Consider the following 21,225-nt stretch of genomic DNA (forward strand, 5'->3'; position numbering starts at 1 on the left):
AAACAGTAGCTCTGCGAGCAGAATTCAAACCTGGGCAGGAAAACCTCAATTGAATTTTGAGTCCAACGCTTTAAACACTCGGCCACCGCAGCTGTAAACGGCATGTTCATTCAGATCGGATTCCAAATGGACACATGCTGCTGTTACAAACGCGCGCATTGATGGTGCTTGGGGTCGAATTCTTACTTGTTACGCTGGAGACCTTGGTTCGATTCCCAATACAATGCAGGATCATTCTGTAACAATGAGGAGCTGAGGAGCAAAAGTATACCATTTCGCCCCTCGAGCCTGTTGCGCAATTCAATGAGATCCTGGTTGATATGTAACCTAACTGCATATTATCGCCTGAGCCACATATCCCTTAATGCCTTTGGTCAACAAAAATCTATCAATTTCAGTCTTAAAATTGACAATTCAGTTCGCATCAACTGCCGTTGGTGGAAGAGAGTTCCAAACTTCTGCCTCCCTTTGCTTGTAGAGGTGTTTCCCAACTTCACGCCTGAAAGTCCTGACCCTAATGTTTCGGCTCTGTCCCCGAGTCCGAGACACGCTAACGGGCGAAAATATTTTTTTTCTGTTTACCCCACCAGTTCCCCTTAATATTTTGAAATGTTCGATCAAATCAGCACTTAATGTACTTATTTCGAGGCAAACCCAAGTTTATGTAATCTCTCCTCGAAATTTAAATTTTGGAGTCCAGGTAGCACTCTCGTAAATCGACGCTGCACTCCCTTCATAGCCAATATATCCTTCCTAAGGTGCGTTGCCCAGAACTGAAGACAATACTCCAGGTGTGGTCGAAACAGATCTTTGTACAGCTGTATCATAATGCCTATCTCCTTGTATTCTAGTCGTCTAGATATAAAGACCAACATTCCATTAACATTTTTGATTATTTTTCTACCTGTCCATGACATTTTAATGATCTATGTACATGGGCCCCTAAGTCTTTTTGGACCTCCACTGTTTCGAGCTTTTCACCATTTCGAAAGTACTCTGATTTATCCTTTTAGGTCCAAAGTAGATGACCTCACACTTGACGAAATTCAGAACCATTTGCCACAATTTTGCCCATTCATTTATTATATTAATGCCTCTCTGTAATTTTATGCTTTCATCTGCACTGCTTACAATGCTGCCCATCTTGGTGTCATCGGCAAACTTGGATATGTGCCTTTCTATCCCGTCATCTAATATCCGCCTTAATTGGGAAAAATCCAAATTCAGTTTCAATCTCCTCATCATCTTGAGACATTTTATTTGCTTCATGTGTGTTGCGCCGACGAAACTTCGGCATTCAGTCCACTGGAGCTCAAACATCCTCTGGACATAATTCAGTTCTCCCAACAACAAAACTGAAAAGATGTGAGAAGCCAATTGGTAACTTTTCACGAAAAGAAGCAACACATGAGGGCTCGTCCGGGATTTGAACCCGGGACCTCTCGCATATTACTCAATGAAACGCCCTAAGCGAGAATCATACCCCGAGACCAACGAGCCGCTGTTAGTTTAGTTGTGAAGCCAGTGTAAATGTTCGTTGCGTCTCACAGCCGATCGGCCATCCTTTCAGACCACTTCGATCCATTCAATCTCGTTTTCTATTCGGGTGGACAGCAATATCAAGTTGTGCACCAACTATTTCCATTCACCAATATTAGTCTCCCTTTACCAAATTGCTTTCGAGTGCACGACTTGAGTTATCAAGTAAGACGTTTCAGAATTAGCTGCTCTTAAACTACATTGCTTGGGAGGATACTGAGAGTCGTGTCGATTTGTGGCACGCTCTGTTCCCTTTGCATTACATCCCACACATAGAATTGAATCATAGAAATGTTACAGCACGGAAAGAGGCCATTCGCGCCATCGAGTCCGTGCTAGCTCTCTGCAAGAGCAATCCAGCTAGAACCGAGCCCCGAAGACCTGCATTATTTTTCCTTTCAAGTACTTATCCAGTTCCCCTTTGAAGGCCATGATTGAATCTGCCTCCATTGCACCCTCGGGCAGTCCAGATCCGAACCTCTCGCTGTGTAACAAAGTTTTTCCTCATGTCACCTTTGGTTATTTTGACAATCACCTTAAATCTATGTCCTCTGGTTCTTGATCCTTCCGCTAATAGGTACAGTTTCTCTCCATCTCCTCTGTCCAGACACTTCATGATTTTGAATACCTCTATCAAATCTCTACAAAACCGTCTCTGTTTCGAGGAGAACAACCCCAGATTCTCTTGCCTATCCACGTTACTAAAGTCCCTCGTCCATGGAATTATGCTAGTATTTTTTATCTGCACCCCTCTAAGGCCTTAACATCTTTCCTGAAGTGCCATGTCCAGAACCGGACACAATAATTCAGTTGTGTTCAAACCACTGTGTTATAAAATTTCATCATGACAGCTATACTTTTGTACTCTGTTCATCTATTTATAAAGCCCAGGATCCCGTATGCTTTTTAACCGCTTTCTCAATCTGCCCTGCCACATTCAACGATTTGTACACATAAACCCCTCTTTGTTCCTGTACCGCTTTTACATTTGTGCCCTGGAGTTTATGTTGCCTCGCCTCGTTCTTCCAACCGAAATGTATCACTTCGCATTTTTCTGCATTAAATTTCATCTGCCACGTCGCCGCCCATGCCACCAGCCTACCTATATCCTTTGAAGTCTATCACTATTCTTATCACTGTTTACAACCATTCCAAGGTTTGTTTCACCTGCAAATTTTAAATTGTGCTCTGTGCACTCAAGTCCAAGTCATTAATATATATCAAGAAAAGCAGTGGTCCCAGCACTGATCCCTGGGGAACGCCACTGTACACCTCTCGCCAGTTCGAAAAACAACAGTTCACCAGTAATCTCTGTTTCCTGCTCTTAGTCAATTCCGCATTCATGTTGTTACTGCCCCCTTTATTCCATGGACCGCAATCTTGATGATAAGCCTACCATGCGGCACTTTATCAAACGCCTTTTGAAAGTCCACATACACCACATCAACTGAATTGCCCTCATCTATCCTCTCTGTTACCTCATCAAAAAACTCTTACAGGTTAGTTAACCACGATTTGACTTTAACAAATCCGTGCTGGCTGTCCCTAATCATTCCACCCTCGTCCAGGTGACTGTTAATTCTATCCCGGGTTATCGTTTCTAAACGTTTCCCCACCACTGAGGTTAAACTGACTGGCCTATAGTTGCTGGGTTTAATCGTACACCCTTTTTTGGGCAAGGGTGTAACCTCTGCAATTCTCCAGTCCTCTGGCACCACCCACATATCTAAGGATGTTTGTTGATTATGGCCAGTACCTCCGCAATTTCCACCTTTACTTCCATCAGCAACCTAGCATGCATCCCATCCGGACCTGGTGGTTTATCCACTTTAAGTACAGCCAGCCGTTCAAGTGCCTCTTCTTTTTTAATTTTTAGACCATCCAGTATCTTAACTATACCTTCTTTTGCTGAGACTCTGGCAGCATCTTCTTGGTAAAGACAGATGCAAAGTACTCATTTGGTACCGAGGCCATCCCCTCTGCCTCCATGAGTAGATCTCCTTTATCGGGCCTAATCGGCCTCTCCCCTCCCCTTACAACCCGTTGAATGTTTACATGCCTGTCGAAAACTTTTGGATTCCCTTATATGCTGGCCGTCAGTCTATCGTCATATTTCTCTGTGCCTCTCATTTCCTTTTTCACTTCCCCTCTGAACTCCCTAATTTCGGCCTGGTGAATGAGCGCATAAAAAAAGTTAGCATTTCTTTCAGCCGGAAACAGAAAGTTACTGGTTGATTAATGGCGATTTGAACAAATATTCGTCTTTTTTACAGTGTTTAATCAGTTTTGACAAGTTAATACAGTGAACTAATACAGTAAAGTATTTTGTAAAAGTTGAATTCCTGATCGGGAACCGCCTCAGACAGCGCATTACTGCCCATCCCTGGGATACAAGATAATACCGAAGCTTTGACAACACATCGCAGGTCCCGCTGCAAAGACACAGCTTGCCAGCTGTTCAGCAATTTGGAGCCTGGATAGGGAGTTAAACGCTGAACCATCATCTCACTACCCACTTTAGTCTGATACTCTACCGACTGAGCTACCCAGGCTCGAAACTACATAAGCTCCCATCGCACGTATTCATGGGAGGTCTCTGAATTATCCCTACAGCCGTCGAGCAACGGTGAGGTCCGTTTGATAAAATTCTCAGTAACGTGTTGAGGAGAATCCTTGTTCCTGTTGAACATGATGTAAGAAACATGGACAGTGAACTCGTGAGTTTATAATTCTTCTTGTTTGTGCAAAATGTCTTGTCATTCGTTAGCAGCAATTAAAATAACACTTTACCCAGCGGCTCAAAAGCTGAACTTGTCCCACACGGGAGTTGGAAAAGGCCTCTCGACCTTTCAGCGTATTAACATCTGTGAGCTGAATAATTTCACCCGTTACACAGTGACACCAGGCAGCATATTTCCCTTCCAAATTTTCCCCACACGACACTTCCAACAGATGAATATCGGCTTAACGAAAAGAAGAATTGTTTGTTTGGTTCTTTAGATTTAAATATCTCGTAACGGCCCTTTTGCCATGTGAGATGCCGCTAAAAGTCCCCTCTCCCCCTATGAACAAGTAAACTGGCACCTGCTATTGCAAGACGGTGGACCAGAGGAACCCAAGAGCTCCCATGGGAACACTAAGAAGTAGACGCGTTATGGAACATACGAGTTGTACCTTGAACTCCAGTCAAAATGTTCGGAGTAAAAGGTTTGATTGTTTTAGAAGACACTCGAACTCACAACCTGGTCATTTCAGGAGCCCATACTGCTATAAATAAGTAACGCACGCTTAACAATTGTGCAAAACGAGAGCAGCGAACAACCGACAGCATCAGCGCTCCTGCCAAACAGCTTCATTTTCGGTCTCTCAATTATCACTTCGAGATCTTTCTCAAACAAAGCCTCCAATCCAGATGCTCTTCGTTAAATAACAATTCCCGAATCAAGAGAGTTTTGATCAATCATGACGAAAGCATGCACAATTTCCTCACCTGTTCCTTTTCATCCCTGGGATGGTGAACATCAGGTCTTGGAGATTTGTCTATCTTTAGCCTAATTATTTTCTCCATTGCCGTTATTTTACTGATACGAATCCCCGTGATTTATTAACAGTTTTCCTCGTGTCTCTGGGATGTTAGCCTCATCCATTTCTGTGACAACTGATGCAAAGTAAAAATTGAGCAGCTGCCATTTCCTGATTTTCAATTACAATATCACCTCCATCTGTTTTTAAGCGGCCCAAGTTACTCTAAGCCTCCTTTCTTTCTCTTAATATACTTGTAAAAACGTTGAGAGTTGTCCTCATTTTCCCTCACAAGTTTTTCTCCTTTTCCCTTTTTGCTCCTCTTACGATTTTTTAGTTTCAGCACCACAATAAACAACACTTCGCTGTAAAGTTCGGCTCAATAGTTCTCCAATGTCAGAGCGAGAATTGTCTGAAGCCCTAATTTATGTAATGTAACAAATACAATCACACATAATCATCCGTGTATCAACGCACTGATGGAAACACAAAGATAAACACAGCGAGAAATCCAGTCAGTGTCGGAATGCACAGGTGAAAGGACAAGCGAAATGGACAGAGATGAAACGGCCTGAACCCCCAATAGTGAAGTGTCGCTGATAGATATTAGTGCGAGGAGGTGGGGCGATTGCATCATCACTTGGCGCTGTGGCTGAGCTGGTTAAAGCATCTGTTTAGTAAACAGGAGATCCTGTTCAACTCCCAGCAGTGCTTTGTACAGCTTATTATTTTACCTAATTTGTGGAATTAAGCGACAAAATAACACTGTGGTGTTTGTCTTTTTTCAGGTTTCAGGAGGAAACGGATAGCAAGATGACTGTTCAAAAACGCCCTTTCATTGTCCAGACAGACCTCTCATAGAATGTGTCAGCCACACGTTAATTTAAGGACACGTTCTTGTTTCTGGGCTCTTTGTGGTGGGGGCATAATTCACGATTTGAGGTTCAAAGTCGGAACTCGGCCAAATTTGGACCTCGACTTGTGATCTTGACCTGCGGTACAAACGTTGGCAAATAGGAAAAATAAGTCCTCAAATCACTCCACCTGAATCTCCAGGCCCAGATGAAATATATCCCAGGATGTTAACAGAAGCAAGGAAGGAAAAAGCGAAGACTCTGACCATCATTTTCCAATCCACCCGAGCAAAAGGTGTCGTGCTGGAGGATTGGAGGATTGCTAACGTTGTAACATTGTTTGAAAAGGGAAAAAGGGATAGATCGAGTAAATACAGTCCAGTCAGCCTAAACTCGATCGTGGGTAAATTATTGAGCACAATTCTGACGGAAAGTATGAATCGTCATTTCGAAAGGCACGGATTAATCAAGGACAGTCAGTGTGGATTTGTGAAGGGAAGGTCGTTTGAATTGAATTATTTGAGGAAGTATCAAGGAGGATCGATGAGGGTAGCGCGATTGATGTAGTCTATATGGATTTTAGCGAGGCTTTTGACAAAGTCCTACATGGCAGATTGGTCAAAAATGTAAAAGCCCATTGGATCCAAGGGACATTGGCAAGTTGAATCCAAAATTGGCTGAGTGGCAGGAACCAAACGGTTGTGGTCGACGGGTGCTTTTATGACTGGAAGGCTGTTTCGAGTGGGGTTCCATGCTGCTTCGTGCTCGGTCCCTGCATTTCGTGGTACAGATCATTGATTTGGACTTAAATGCAGGGGGCATGATTAAGAAATTTGCAGATGATACAAAAATTGGTCCTGTGGTTGACAGTGAGGAGGAAAGCTGTCGACTGCAGGAAGATATCCATGGAGCGGACAGGTGGATAGAAAAGTGGCAAATGCAATTCAATCTGAAGAAGTGTGAGGTAATGCATTTAGTCGGGGGGGGGGGGCAAAAAGGCAAGGGAGTACACAACAAATATTGTAATTAATTTGCCATTTACACTCCCATTCTGCAATTTTACTAATGTCTTCCTTTATTTTTCGCATTTTTCCTTTGTGTTAACTACAGCTCGCAATTAGGTATCCTCCCTAAATTTTGAAATTGTACTTCCGATTCCCGTGTCCAAATCATGAATGTAAATTTTGAACATCAGTGGTCCCAGCACCGATAGATTGTGAACAGCAGTGGTCCCAGCACCGATAAATTGTGAACAACTGTGGTCCAAGCACCGATAAATTGTGCACAGTGGTCCCAGCACCGATAAATTGTGAACAGCAGTGGTCCCAGCACCGATAAATTGTGAACAACTGTGGTCCAAGCACCGATAAATTGTGAACAACTGTGGTCCTCGGTATTGTGATCTTGAACTGCAGTTGAAACTTTTGCATAAAAGGAAATAACGTCCCCAAATCGTCCCACATGAATCTCAAACGCTTTGGGAAGAAGTTCAATGGAAACAATCAGGACTTTTAAGGCACCTCAACGACCTGAACTTTCGTTGAATGAATTTTGTTAGCCATTACATTCGACCATGAAATCGCCCTTGACGTTCATCTCACTGAAGCAGAGTGTGGCCGCTTTGTATCTGTGAGCATGTCGGTCGCGTGTTTAGCTTTGATATTGATCGCTTCCAATTTGTAAAATTTCATCAATCATCAGGGAAAAGAAACCGAGAATCGAATTGTCCCTGTAAATGATGAAGTGAAGGGATTGGTGATCCAAGCAGATCTGGAAAATGCGTGGTGCAATCGGTCAGGAGTCCCAAATCCACCCTCCAGCCACTAGGCAATCATATTAACTGAGCTTTACTCTGGCCCAGTGTCACCGCACTGAAATCGAGTATTTGTGCGGCGTGTTTTTCTTTATAGTTGCTGGTTTAAGAGTGAAGACCGGCTTGTTGGATTTTCACTCCTGCAAGTTTCAACCATTCATATTTCACTGACTGTAGACAGTTGTTATATTGGTCGCTACAATCTCAAAGTTTAGCCCAGTGAATTATTGGTTTAACAGGTGATCTCTTCACCTGTTCTCGGCGGTGTTATCCGTTAGCGTGAAAGTTTGATTGTTCGAGCCCTTATTTTATTTTATCCTCAGGATTCATCGCCGCAAAGTTCCAGGGTTTCAACGCATGTTTTGGAATCAGGAAAATGTACTGGAATCATTGCCAGCTGAGCAGGGCTGATATTCCACCATTTACCCTGCGGTCGGAAATCAGGCACATGAATCATATAAAGGAATGGAACATTGGCTTCACGGTAATTACAATTCTCCTTGACAGACAAGCCCCGGAAAGGCCCGAAGGGAGGTCGCATTCGCAGCAGGAGAGCTGGTTCGCTGTGACATGGAGATTTCTGTAGTGAGTGAGACCAGACTGTTCCTATGTTCAGAGAATAAATTTCACACCCTTTATTTTGGAAAAGCAAAACGGTGGGGATTTTTGTCATAGCCCGATGCCTTTCGTGTTGTATCAGATGTTCCTCGTTGCGTTACTTTCATCTTGATCGGAGAACCAGTTCGGGCGCTCCTGTGACAAACAGCGACAATTGCCAGTTAATGTTAAATTTAACAACGACTCCACTGCGTTTTTAATCCCACTCTTAAGATGCAGTCTTTAAAATGAAAAAAATTCATCACATTCAAAGCATAAAAATCTTATTAAAGTTTTGACCGTCTCTCGGGAACCACGTCAACATCGCCTTCAGTCTGGAATAGAAAGTTATCGATTGATTCATGGTGATTAAAACAGGGACTCAACTACGAACAGGATTTAATTAGCTTCATGTAATTAATTTAATAAGTTCATAACTCTTTTTAAAGTTAATTCCCTGACTGGGAATCGAACCTCGCGGCGGTGAGAGTACCGAATTCTCACCACCAGGCCATTGGGGAGCTCCCAAGATTGCGCACGAGACAAAGTGGAACTGATGACATTAGTTTTTCTTTCGCTCTTTCATGATTCATTCAGCTCTGTGTTTATTCTCAGGCCTCTTATCTCTCCTTCTTTTCAGCTTCTGACTGCGGATATTCCTGTGGCTAAATATGAATAATATAGAACATCTCACAGCCCCGGTATATTTGCTGTTTCTCTGTGCAGTTCTGTGCAAAATCAAACTGCACGCAAATACCGACAGTGCCTCTCTCTCACTCCCCACAGAAGCAGCAGGAGATGCCACTTTTAACTGCCAGTTGCTTCAAACGATTCACGATGGACCTGCGTGACCTTGCAGTTTTCCAAGGAGCTGTATTCAGTGCGTGAATTTTGGAAATGGAAACATGTCCATCAGCAGATTGTGGTCGTATTTTACCTCACTTTCCATTTCATGTACATGCCTACTTGCACTTGTTGATGTCATTGCCTGAACATCACCTCTGTCGCGGTATTATTTCGAACATAAAATGCCATTTTGTGCGAGCAGTTTGTCTGGCCCGAAAATGACCTGAATTACAAAGGGCCAAGTCGGGAAGGCTGCGTTGCTCTGCTTCTTCGCACCAAAGAATTTTCAGCGTTTCCTTGGGGTTTAGTGTTTAGGATTCGGCGCTTTCATCAACACGGCAAAGGTTCGATTGTCGGTCTCAACATCTGCATATTATACACTCTACCATAAGTGTACTGTACTCAAATTGCTGATTTTTTCATTGTGAGGGGAAGAAACATAAATGTGTGGACATTAATTACGAATTCATCAGCTGGGTTGCACCTTTTCTTTTCCTACCGTCTCAGTCTTTCCATCTTTACCCTTCTCTGCTGGTGTTGCAGGTTCCATCATTCTTCGCTGTTCACGATGCCTGAGAAGTCCATCAGGAGAAAACAGGCAAAGTCAAGAGACAGAGACAGGGAGAGATTAAAACATAGAAACAAATTGTATAAATGTCAAGTTCTGCGAACGAGCAGAATTTAGAATGGAGCTTGGGAGACATTCCTTCACGTGTCTTGCAATTTTGCAAGAGATCATTGGGCTCCGAGTTAAAAGCGTCGTTGGCGATGGAGCACCTCTCTGAGGGAGCGAACAAGGTCCGTTCGTTCAAGTTCATATTAATTTGAACACTGAGCAAACTTTAAAAAGTAGCGCTGTGAACAGGATTCGAACCTGTGCAGGGCAAACCCCATTGGATTTCAAATCCAACGCCTTAACCACTCAGCCATCGCAGCTGCAAACATCGATGATGCACAGCTATAAATCGGAATGCGGAGGGTTATCACACGAGATCTGTGACACTTTGTTCTCTCAGACAGGTTTCCAACTGGAAACTTACAGCTTGTTAATGTGCTGACTTTGCTGTCTCGGTGATAGAATTCTCATTTATCACGTGAGAAACCGGGGTTCAATTTCCGGTTCGTTTAGGATTATTTTCATTCTCCATTCATACGATCGCGTGAATTGTGCGACATTCGCCCTCAGCTTCAACCTGCGCACCATTTGAGACATTTTCCATTCTCCACGTGTGTTGCGTCGAAGCTGGGGAGGCAATTCACATTGCAAGTCCGACTTCTTAATCATTGGGTCATCGCAGCTGCAAGCGACAAATCCGACACGGCTGCAGAAGAGAATGAAGGAGGTTATGACAGGAGAACTCTGAGACTGTATGTTCTTTTAGACAGGTTTCGAACTGAGCGCATGCCGCCGGCTGCGATGCGGACTTTGTTATTTCAGTGATAAAATTCTTGATTTCTGCGCGGGAGGCCCGGGTTCGATCACCGTCTAATGGAGGAGCATTTTTCATGCTCCATTCATGAGGTCACGTGAATTGGGATACGTTGACATTCAGCTTCAATCTGAACACCATCTTGAGACATTTTCCTTTCTCCATGTGTGTTGTCGTCTACAGAACCTCTGCATTCTGTCCTCCATGCACTGGAATTAAGACAATCCTGCCGACTACACCGCTGACAAGACGTGAGAAACCAATTAGTGATTTTGAACGAAAAATGGTAACACCGCAGGGCTCGTCCGGGATCTCTCACATAACAATCAGCAAATCCCCAAAGCGAGATATCATACCCGAAGACCAAAGTGCCACTGATAACAGAGGGGTGCAACCAATGCAGAATTCTGTGCCACCCACAGCCGATCGGCCACCATTCTCTACAACCTATCACTTTTTCTATTCCGATGTACGGCAATGTGAAGACGTACATTTACTATTTCATATCAACAATATTAGCATCTCTTGACCACATTCGTTTCGAATGTGCGAGTTGTAATATCAAGTGCGACTTTGCAGAATTAATTGCTCTAAAGCTACATTGTTGTCTGTCTCGGCATCCGCAGATTATCCACTCCACCACAAGTATAACAGTGACTACACTTCAAAAATACTTCATTGGATGTAAATCGCTTTGGGACGTCTTGATGTCGTGAAAAGCGCTTCGTAAATACAAGATTTTGTTTTTATACTGGGCTAAAAGTACTGATGATTTCACTATGAGGACGAAGAGACATCAATATGTGGACATTGGCTACGAATTCATCATCTGGGTTGGTCCTTTACTTTGCCTCGCGTCTCAGTCTTTCGATCTTTACCGTTCTCTGCTGGTGTGGCAGGTTCGATGAGCTTTGGCCGTTCAAGGAAGCTTGAGAAGTCCATCAGGGGAAAACAGAGAGTGACAGAGACAGGGAGAGATAGAGAGATAAAAGTAAAGAAAAAAAAAGCCTGAATATCAATTTAGCAGAATTTGAAATGAAGCTTAAGAGAGATGGAATCATACATTCATAGAATCGTTACTGCACAGAAAGAGGCCATTCGGCCCATTGAGCTTGCCCCGGCTCTCTTTAAGAGCAATACAGTTAGTCCCATTCCCCCGTTCTTTCCCTGTAGACCCGCAAATATTTTCCTTCAAATATTAATCTAATTCCTTTTCGAAAGTCACGATTAAATCTGCTTCCACCACCCTTTCAGGAGATGCATTCCAGATTATAACTACTCGCCGATTTAAAACGTTTTTCCTCATATCTCCTTTGGTTCTTTTGTCAACCACCATAAATCTGTGTCCTCTGGTTCTCGACCCTTCCGCCAACGGGAGCAGTTTCTGTTTATTTACTTTATCTAAACCCGTCATGATTTTGAACACTTCTAGCAAATCTCCTCTCAACCTTCCTGCCCTAAAGTGAACAACCCCAGCTTCTCCAGTCTATCCACGTAACTGAAGTCCCTCATCCCTGGAACCATTCCAGTAAATCTTTTCTGCATCCTCTCTAAGGCCTTCACATCCTTCTTAAAGTGCGGTGCCCAGAACTAGACACAATATTCCAGTTGCGGATTATTGTGAAGTTTCCTTCACGCACCTTGAAATTTTGCAAGAGACCATTGGGCTCCCAATTAAAAGGCTCTGCCGCGATGGAGGATCTGTCTGAGAGAAGGAAATGCGGTCCGTTATCTCCAGTTCATATTTATTTGAGCATTGAACAAAACTGTAAACAATAGCGGCGCGAGCAGCATTCCAATGATTCACCGAAAGACCCTGTCGAGTTTTAGATCTAATGCCTGAACCACTCGGCCATCACAAGCAGCGAGTGCTGGTAATGCACGGCTGTAAATCAGAATGTGCAAGGTACTCAGAGGAGATTTGTGCAATTATATGTTGTTTCAAACAGGTTTCCAACTGGACACAGAGAGCCCGATGCCATGCAAACGTTGCTGTTTCACTGGTAGAATTTGCACTTACCACGCGAGGGAACAGGGTTCGTTTTCCCGACCAATTCAGGAGCATTTTTATTCCGCACCTCTGAGATCGCCTGAATTGGGATAAATTCACCTTCAGTTTCAATCTGCACACCGCCGTGAGACATTTTACTCTCTCCGTGTGTGTTGCGTCGATAAACCGGCTGCATTCCGGCCTCTGGACCTCAAACATGCTCGAGGATTAAATCAATGCTGCTTTCTGCAACGCTGAAAAGATGTGAGAAAGAAATGAGTGAATCTTCACTGGAAATAGTGAAACAGGAGGGTTCTGGGATTTGAACTGGGGAACTCTCACATATCAAACAGTGAAACGTCCAAAATGAAAACCATAATCCGAGAACAAGGAGCCGTCAGTAACACAACCGGACAAACAGTCAAAAATTTCCCTGTTCCCCACAACCGATCGCCCATTCATTCAGACCGCTTCTGTCCATCGAATCATAGAATGGTTACAGCACAGAAGGAGGCAATTCGGCTCATCGAGCCCGTGGCTGCTTTTTGTAAGATCAATCCAATTAGTCCCATTCCCCGGCCTTTTCCCGGTGCTCTGTATTTTTCCCCTTCAAATTCCTTTTTTAAGTCACGATTGAATCTGATTCCACCAACCTTTCAAGCAGCGCATTCCAGATCAGAACTACTCGCTGCGTAATTAAGTTTTTCCTCATATCGCGTTTGGTTCTTTTCAATCACCTGAAATCTGTGTCCTCTGGTTCCCGACAATTCCGCCAATTAAAACAGCTTCTCTTTATTTACTTTATCGAAACCCTTCATGACTTTGAACACTTCTACCAAATCTCCTCTGAAACTTCTCTGCTGTAAGGGGAACAAACCATCACCCGGAAAATACGGTCAATTAGCTTCAATTAATTTATTTGATCATTAAACAGACCTTTAAAGACAGGCCTTGTTTTGTGGAAGTGTGATCTGATGGTTTAAATCGCTGGTTTCAATGTCTGGGGCGTTTCTCGATTCGAATTTTACCACTGACAGAATTTCTGCAAATATCCATTTTGACCTGTTCACAGAAATCCCGATTGTCGTGCGATGGAGCAGAGGATGTGAAAGAAGCTGAAAGTGAAAGTGCAGATATTAGTTTCATCACAGTGACTGGACACGTTTCCACAGGTAATGAAATCTCACCTTCAGATTCTTTCCAGCAGAGTGGGACAGGTGATCAGAGTGACCGGGCTCTCGCGGCGCAATCAGTCCTTATTTGAGTTACAGGCTCAGGAAATACCGGGGTTTTTTATTCGAATCTCAGCAAGATCAAACAATCCTTTTGTTTGTGAACATTTCGACCGGAGTTGAAGGTACAATTGATATGTTCCAAAATTCATTTAATTATCTGAATTGCCATGTGGTTCCTCCGGACTATGCGGTTGCAAGACCAGATGAGATGTTTAGTATTACTTGTTTACAGGAGGGAGGCTGCGGTTTTAGAGACACAAACTATGACTTTGATCCATCTTCAAATCGTGGGATTTAACTGGAGCTTTAAACCAGAGCCAGAGGCCGCTCAGCCAGGATACTTTCCATCCTGCACTTCAGGAGCTAGTTTTACAGGAACAGAATTACTGCAAGCAAGAATTCTACCCCTGAAGCACCAATGCTGCCACGGCAGCAGGATGCATGTGTCCAGTTGGAAACCTGTCTGAAGGAACATGCAGTCTGACAGAGCCGGAAGTCCAGCAGATTGACTTTCGGTCTGAGCAGATGTTGAGTCTCCTTCTTGAGAGAGTTTCGCCAATCCAGCTCAGAGTGGTTTAAGAATCATGAATTCGGGTGTGACTGGAGCCACTTGTGTAAGATAAAGTGTCGGGGGCAGTTTCACATCCCTGACGGACATTAATGATCCTGTTGCGGTTTTGCTGTAAAATTTCACTTCCCAGCTCCCGAACTAAAATCCAACGCCGTTGCAACTCGAATCAACAACCTTTGAATTGCTTATCAAACAAAACAAGTAGAAGTCCAACACACTCGCCATTGCACCACAGGGTCAGTTGCCAAAAAATCCCGAATAAAAAGAAAGACGCGTTTCTCCGGTCCAGGGGCAAAGTGAGAATGGATGTTATTCAAAAAACTGTCCCCTCGAATCTGTCTTTACATATTTTTTTGTAAAGCTTCGATTTTAAAAGTTATAAAAAGCCGAAATAAATAAAGTAAATTATAAGAATCGAATCCGTGATTAAGGCGTTACAACATACTTTAAGCAACTGAGTTAACCGGCCGTACTGACGGTCCATTAGACATTTTAATTAATTTCTGTACCTGTACGCTAGTTGGTAGCGCTTTCTGCACTTGGACTCCTGAATCTCTCTGCTCCTCCACAGTTCCTGGTTTCTCACCATTTAGAAATCATTCTGATTTATCTTTCTTAGATTTAAAGTGGATGACCTCGCTCTCCCCCACATTGAACTATATTTGCCGCAGTTTTGCCCACTCACTGAATCTATCAATTCCCACTTTTCAACTTCCTGCTTCAATCTTCATGACTTATTGCGTCACCAGAAGGCTGCGTGTTCAAATCACGGGGTAACCGTTACTTTTCGAGCTGATCGGATTCTGGATCGTTCCGGAATGAATATTGTATCTGCTTTTTCTCAATAAACCGAACCTTGCTCTAAAGTCTGCTTCCCTGGTTCTCAAATTTCAGGAGGCGTCTAAATCCGCCCTCGAATTTTGATTTTGACCTGCGGTTGAAACTTTTGCAAAGATGGAAAATAAGTCCCCAAATCGCTCCACGTGAATCTTAAACGCTTTGGGAAGAAGTTCAGTGCAAACAATCAGGAATTTAAAGGCACCTCAATGACCTGCACTTTCTTGGAATGAGTTTTGTTCGCCATTGCATTCGACAGTGAAATCGCTCCCGGCTTTCATCTCACTGAAGTGAAGAGTGTGACCGTGTTACATCTGTCAGAGTGGAAGTGACGAGTTTGGGGTCGGTGTGGGTCGTTTACAAATTTTGAAATCTCACCAAGCAGCAGAGAAAAAGAATCTTGGAATCAAATTGTCCCTGTCAGTGATGAATTGAAGTGAATATCGCTCCAAGCAGATCTGAACAACTCGCAGCGCAGCCGCACAGGAGTTCCAAATCCACCTTCTCGCCACTCGGCAATCGCATGAACTGAACTTTACTCTGACCCCGTGTCACCGCGCTGAAATCGAGTATGTCTCGGCCACACTTTTTCTGAACATCATGGTTCGTGGTTTAAGAGTGAAAACTGCCGTCCGCTTCACTGTCAGTGCAAGAGACATCTTTGTAAACACCGAGTCGTGTCACAGACCTGCTAGTCGGACCTGCTCATTTCATCTTATCTCATTTTCAGCAAACCTGAATATTACTGGAATAGAGAATGGCGAATCACAGCTCGAGAAATCAATCCTCTCGACCACGAGGGGACGGAGTCTTCCAACATACAGGTGTTTAATGACAAGGTGAGTTTAATGTTCAGGAATAATAGAGTACAGATTTTCACTCGTGCAAACTTCACACACTTTATTTTGGAAAAGTGAACTGACAGCAGAGAGAATTTATTTTGATCGCTGCAACCTGAATTTTTAGTTCGTTGAATCAGTATTTCAACAGCAAACGTGTGCTGTCACTGTGGCGCAATCGGTTCGCGCGTTTGGCTATTAACCGAAAGGTTGGTGGTTCGAGCCCACCCAGGGACGGTGGGGAAACTTTTATCTTCATGATTTCGCATTTCCTGGTTCTGATGTTTGTTTTGGCTGCAAAACAAATGCCCGGTTTCGATGGCCAGCTGAGCACGGCCGATCTTCCATCATTTCACCTGTGATTGGCTTCGCGGAAATCTGAATTCTTCTTGATAGACAAGGTCTGAAGGTTGCAGGAGAGCCGCTTCACTCTGACATGGATATTTCTGCAGTGAGCGACACCAGACTGTTTCCACAATGAATGACAATCCCTTTTATTTTGGAAACGCAAAATTGTATTCACATTCCGATGGGTTTCAGTTGATTTGTGAGAGATCATGAAAGGATCCTGCAGCGCTGCCTTGGATAATAACAACAGTTCTACGCCGCATTTCAGTCGCGGCAACAAATCCTCACATCCGAGTATCTGCACCCTTAAATCCGAGTATTTGCACCATTACACCGGAGTATCTGCACCATTAAATCCGAGCATCTGCACCCTCACACCGGAGTATTTGCGCCCTCACACCGGAGTATTTGCGCCCTCACACCGGAGTATTTGCGCCCTCACACCGGAGTTTCTGCGCCCTCACACCGGAGTTTCTGCGCCCTCACACCGGAGTTTCTGCGCCCTCACACCGGAGTTTCTGCGCCCTCACACCGGAGTTTCTGCGCCCTCACACCGGAGTTTCTGCGCCCTCACACCGGAGTTTCTGCACCCTCACACCGGAGTTTCTGCGCCCTCACACCCATAACTCATCAACTGTCCCCAATCATCTTTATCAGCGTCAGGAGACCTAAACAAAACACAACAGTGAAGAAATTGGCTTTATGAATCTTCACTAATGTACGGACACATTTTTGTTTACGGGACTTTAAGGGAGATTTGGGGAAAGTGGCCGCTGATACTCAGAAACTACGACTTGTTGCTTTTTTTTCCAGCGGGCTCGTTGGTCCAGGGGTATGATTCTCGCTTCGGGTTTGTTGTTTAAAATATGTGAGAGATCCCGGACGAGTCCTCATTTCCCCACCCCCCCCCCACCCAGACTTTTGATCTTGAGCTGCTGTTCAAACTGGCAGGGTGTTTGGAGGTATCTCAATGATCTCACGTCCTCTGAATGCATTCTGCTTGCAATTGCAATTGACCTTGAAACCGCTCTCGGATTTCATCTCACTGAAGCAGAATGTGGCCGCTTTTTATCTGTCAGCGTGGAGGTGACGAGGTTGTGGTTGATAACCGCGGGCACACCTGTCCGGACATTGGTAGTCAGAATGTACAAAATGTTGTCTCAAATACTCTGTTGTAATCCAGGGAGCTCTAGTTTTCCATGCCCAACCTTTCCCCGAGTAAGAATGGATCCAGTCTGTACCCGAACTATCTCCTCACTCAAAGCCTCCCATTGCTCATTTACTGTTTTCCCTGCCAATTTTTGATTCCAATCCACCTGGACCCGATCCCTTTTCAACTCGCTGAAATTCGCTCTTCCCAGTTGAGTATTTTCATACCTGATTTTTCCTTGCATTTTCCATAACTACACTAAACCTGCTGCAAATGCTCCCCCAGAGAATCATGCTGCACTTGCCCCACTTCTTTCCCCTAAATCAATCCAACACTGCTTCCTTCCTCGTTGGGCTGAAAACATACGGATTAAGAAATTTCTCCTGTACACATTTCAGGAATTGCTCGCCCTCTTTGACTTTTACACTGCTATTTCCCAGTCTATATTCTGATAAATGAAGTTCCCTTTTATCACTACTCTAAAATTATTGCATCTTTCTCCAATTTACCTGCCAATTTGCTCCTCTATCTCCTTCCCACTATTTGGTCACCCTATAGAATGCACCCAGCAGCGTAATAGCTCCTCAATTGTTCCTTAATTCTAAACAAATAGATTCTGCCTTTGAACCCCTAAGCAGGGCGACCCTTTCTACCGCTGTAACAGTATTTTTGATCAATAGTGCCTGCTCCCCTCCAGCCCCGCCCCCCCTCTTTTTCCCTGCCTTTCCTGAATACGTTGTAGCCTGGAATATCTAAGCGTCCACTCCTCCGCTTGTTTGAGCCAGGTCTCCATTATTGACACTATAACATAATTCCATGTTACCACTTCTGTCTGCAGCTCACCAACCTTATTTACCAAGTATGTTAAACACAACATCAGGGCATAAAGGTCGGACAAGTTCTAATGCCCAATTAAATGTTCTATGCACTAATGTACGTAGCATAAGAAATAAAACAAGTGAATTAGAAGCGTAAATTCAGCTTATAGTGCATGCCGTAGTGCTCATCACTGAGACCTGACGACAAACTGGGCATGACTGAGATAAATATTTCAAGTTATGAGCCGTTTGGAAAGGATAGGGACATTGGAAAAGGCGGTGGAGTAGCGATATTGATGAGGGATACTATTACTGCATTGGAAAGAAGAGATATCAGTAAAGGTGAGCACGCAGTAGAAAGGCTTTGCGTAGAAATGAGTAACAGAATAGAATACAAGACTTTGGTGGGAGTTGTTTATAGACTTCCGGATAGCAGTGAAAAAGTAACAGGATACACAAAAGCGGACAGGTTCTTAGGGGTCTGGAACTCACTGTCTGAAAGGGTGGTCGAGGCAGAAAACCTCAACTCATTTAAAAAGTACTTGGATGTTCATTTGAAGTACCGAAACCTACAGGGCTATGGACCAATTGTTGGAAAGTGGGATTAAGTTGGATAGCTCTTTTTCGGCCGGCACAGACACGATAGGCCGAATGGCTTCCTTCTGTTCTGTAACTTTCTATGATTCCATGATTCCGTGTGTGGGAAGGGATTCATTCAGTCATCACACGTGCTGAGACACCAGGGAGTTCAAAAGTGACTGCAGGAGTTGGATATCTACTGTTAATCCCATCCAGAACTGAACCATTTTCATTCTGACATTTCGGGTTTGTTTCTTCTGATGTTAATAACCCCTATAACTGGGCTGGAGTTTAATTTTCTGGATATCTGTTAAATAAATCAGCTTTGTTTTAAACATCTTGTTGTAGATTTTGGTCTTTCCCACCTGAGTGTTTAGCATCACCTGACTGGAGCTCAGAAAGGACAATCTGGGGGCAGGATCGTCCGGTGGGAACAGAACTTCAGCCTGGACACAGTCCTTCAGGGCCACACTGAGAGGGGCAAACGGCACTTTGGTCTTTCTTGTCTCTGTTCACTGACAGCAAAGTGGCCGTGCGGCATCCAGTCTAAAAATGACTGTGGTAATTATTCTATGAAGATTTAACCTGTTTGTGTAACAGTCCTCGGTCGACCATTTAAGGCCGGCGTCAACTGATTTAAAATAAACCCGCTTAAAATCAATGGGTTATGAATTGTGATTTCCGTGAAGCCAATGTTCCATTCCTTTATATGATTGATGTGCCTGCTCTCCGACCGCAGGGTAAATGGTGGAATATCAGCCCTGCTCAGCCGGCAATGATCACGGTACATTTTCTTGCAGACAAAACACACATTGAAACCCTGGAGCTTTGAGGCGATGAATCCTTAGGGAAAATAAAATTAGGGCTCAAACCATCAAGTTAAACGATAGCACCACGAGACAGGTGAAGAATTTACCGACTAAAGCAATAATTCACTGAGCTAAACTTTGAGGTTGCAGTGACCAATATAACAGTTGTCTACTGTCAGTCCAAAATGAATGATTGAAGCTTGCAGGAGTGAAAATCCAACGAGCTGGTCTTCACTCTTCAATCAGCAACTATGAAGTTAAGAGAAACGTGCCGGATAAATACTCGATTTCAGCGCGGTGACACTGGGCCAGAGTAAAGCTCAGTTAATATGATCGCCCAGTGGCGAGAGGGTGGATTTGGAATTCCTGAGCGACTGCACTGCGCATTTTCCAGATCTGCTTGGAGCACAAATCCCTTCAATTCATCACTTACAGGGACAATTCGATTCTCGGTTTCTTTTCCCCGATGCTTGGTGAAATTTTAAAATTTGAAAGCGACCAATATCAAAGCGAACCTCGTCACCGACATGCACACAGATACAAAGCGGACACACTCTGCTTCAGTGAGATGAAAGCCCAGAGCGGTTTCAAGGTCGAATGTAATTGTAAGCAAAGCTCGTTCAATGAAAGTGCAGGTCATTGAGGTGCCTTTGAAGTCCTGATTGTTTGAACTGAACTTCTTCCGAAGGTGTTTGAGATTCAAGTGGAGTGATCTGGGGACTTCTTTTCCCTCTTTGCAAAAGTTTGAACCGCAGGTCAAGATCAAAATTCCCGGGTTAAATTCGGGCTTCGACTCTCGAATCGAGAATTATACCCCGACCTCAACCAGCCCAGAGACAAGAACATGTCCTTCCATTGACGTGCGACGGTCACATTCCATGAGAGGTCGATCTGAAAATTGAAAGGTCATTTTTGAAGAAACATTTTGATCAATTCTGTGTTGGCTCTCTGAACAAGGACAAACACCACACTGTCTGTTTTCGCATGTCAGATTCACAAAACATCATAAATTACATAAAGGCGCCGCCGAGAGTTGAACCCAGAATCTCCTGTTTATTAGACAAGCGCTTGAAACCAACGAAGCCACGGAGCAAATTCCTGGCTGTGGTTTTCACCCCCTCTCATTAATATCTATCAGCCACACGTCACATTCTGTTGGGGGTTCAGACTGTTCCATCTTTGTCTATTTCGGTTGCCCGTTTCCCTGTGAATCCCGATACTGCCTGCGTTTCAGTCTGTGTTTATCTGTGTGTGTCCATCAGTGCGTTGATACACGGATGGATATGTTTGCTTGTGTGTGTTTTTTTGTTACATTAAATAATTTAGAGGATCAGACAATTCTCGCTCAGACACTGAAGAACTAATGAAGCAAATTTCACAGCGAAGTGTTGTTTATTGTGGTGCTTAAATTTTTAAAAAAATCTTAAGAGGTGCAAAAAGGGAAAACG

General features: G+C 43.8%; 2 non-coding genes across 2 annotated transcripts; one reads left to right on the plus strand and one right to left on the minus strand.

Moving 5' to 3' along the window:
• Positions 1 to 10,024: 10,024 nt before the first annotated feature.
• trnas-uga (transfer RNA serine (anticodon UGA)) lies at positions 10,025 to 10,107 on the minus strand. The gene has a single exon. It is a non-coding gene; the product is annotated as a tRNA-Ser (tRNA).
• A 6,129-nt stretch (positions 10,108 to 16,236) lies between these two features.
• Positions 16,237 to 16,310, plus strand: trnan-auu (transfer RNA asparagine (anticodon AUU)). The gene has a single exon. It is a non-coding gene; the product is annotated as a tRNA-Asn (tRNA).
• Positions 16,311 to 21,225: the final 4,915 nt, after the last annotated feature.

Source organism: Heptranchias perlo, chromosome 20 (genome assembly GCF_035084215.1).
Source record: "Heptranchias perlo isolate sHepPer1 chromosome 20, sHepPer1.hap1, whole genome shotgun sequence".
Classification (NCBI taxonomy): domain Eukaryota; kingdom Metazoa; phylum Chordata; class Chondrichthyes; order Hexanchiformes; family Hexanchidae; genus Heptranchias; species Heptranchias perlo.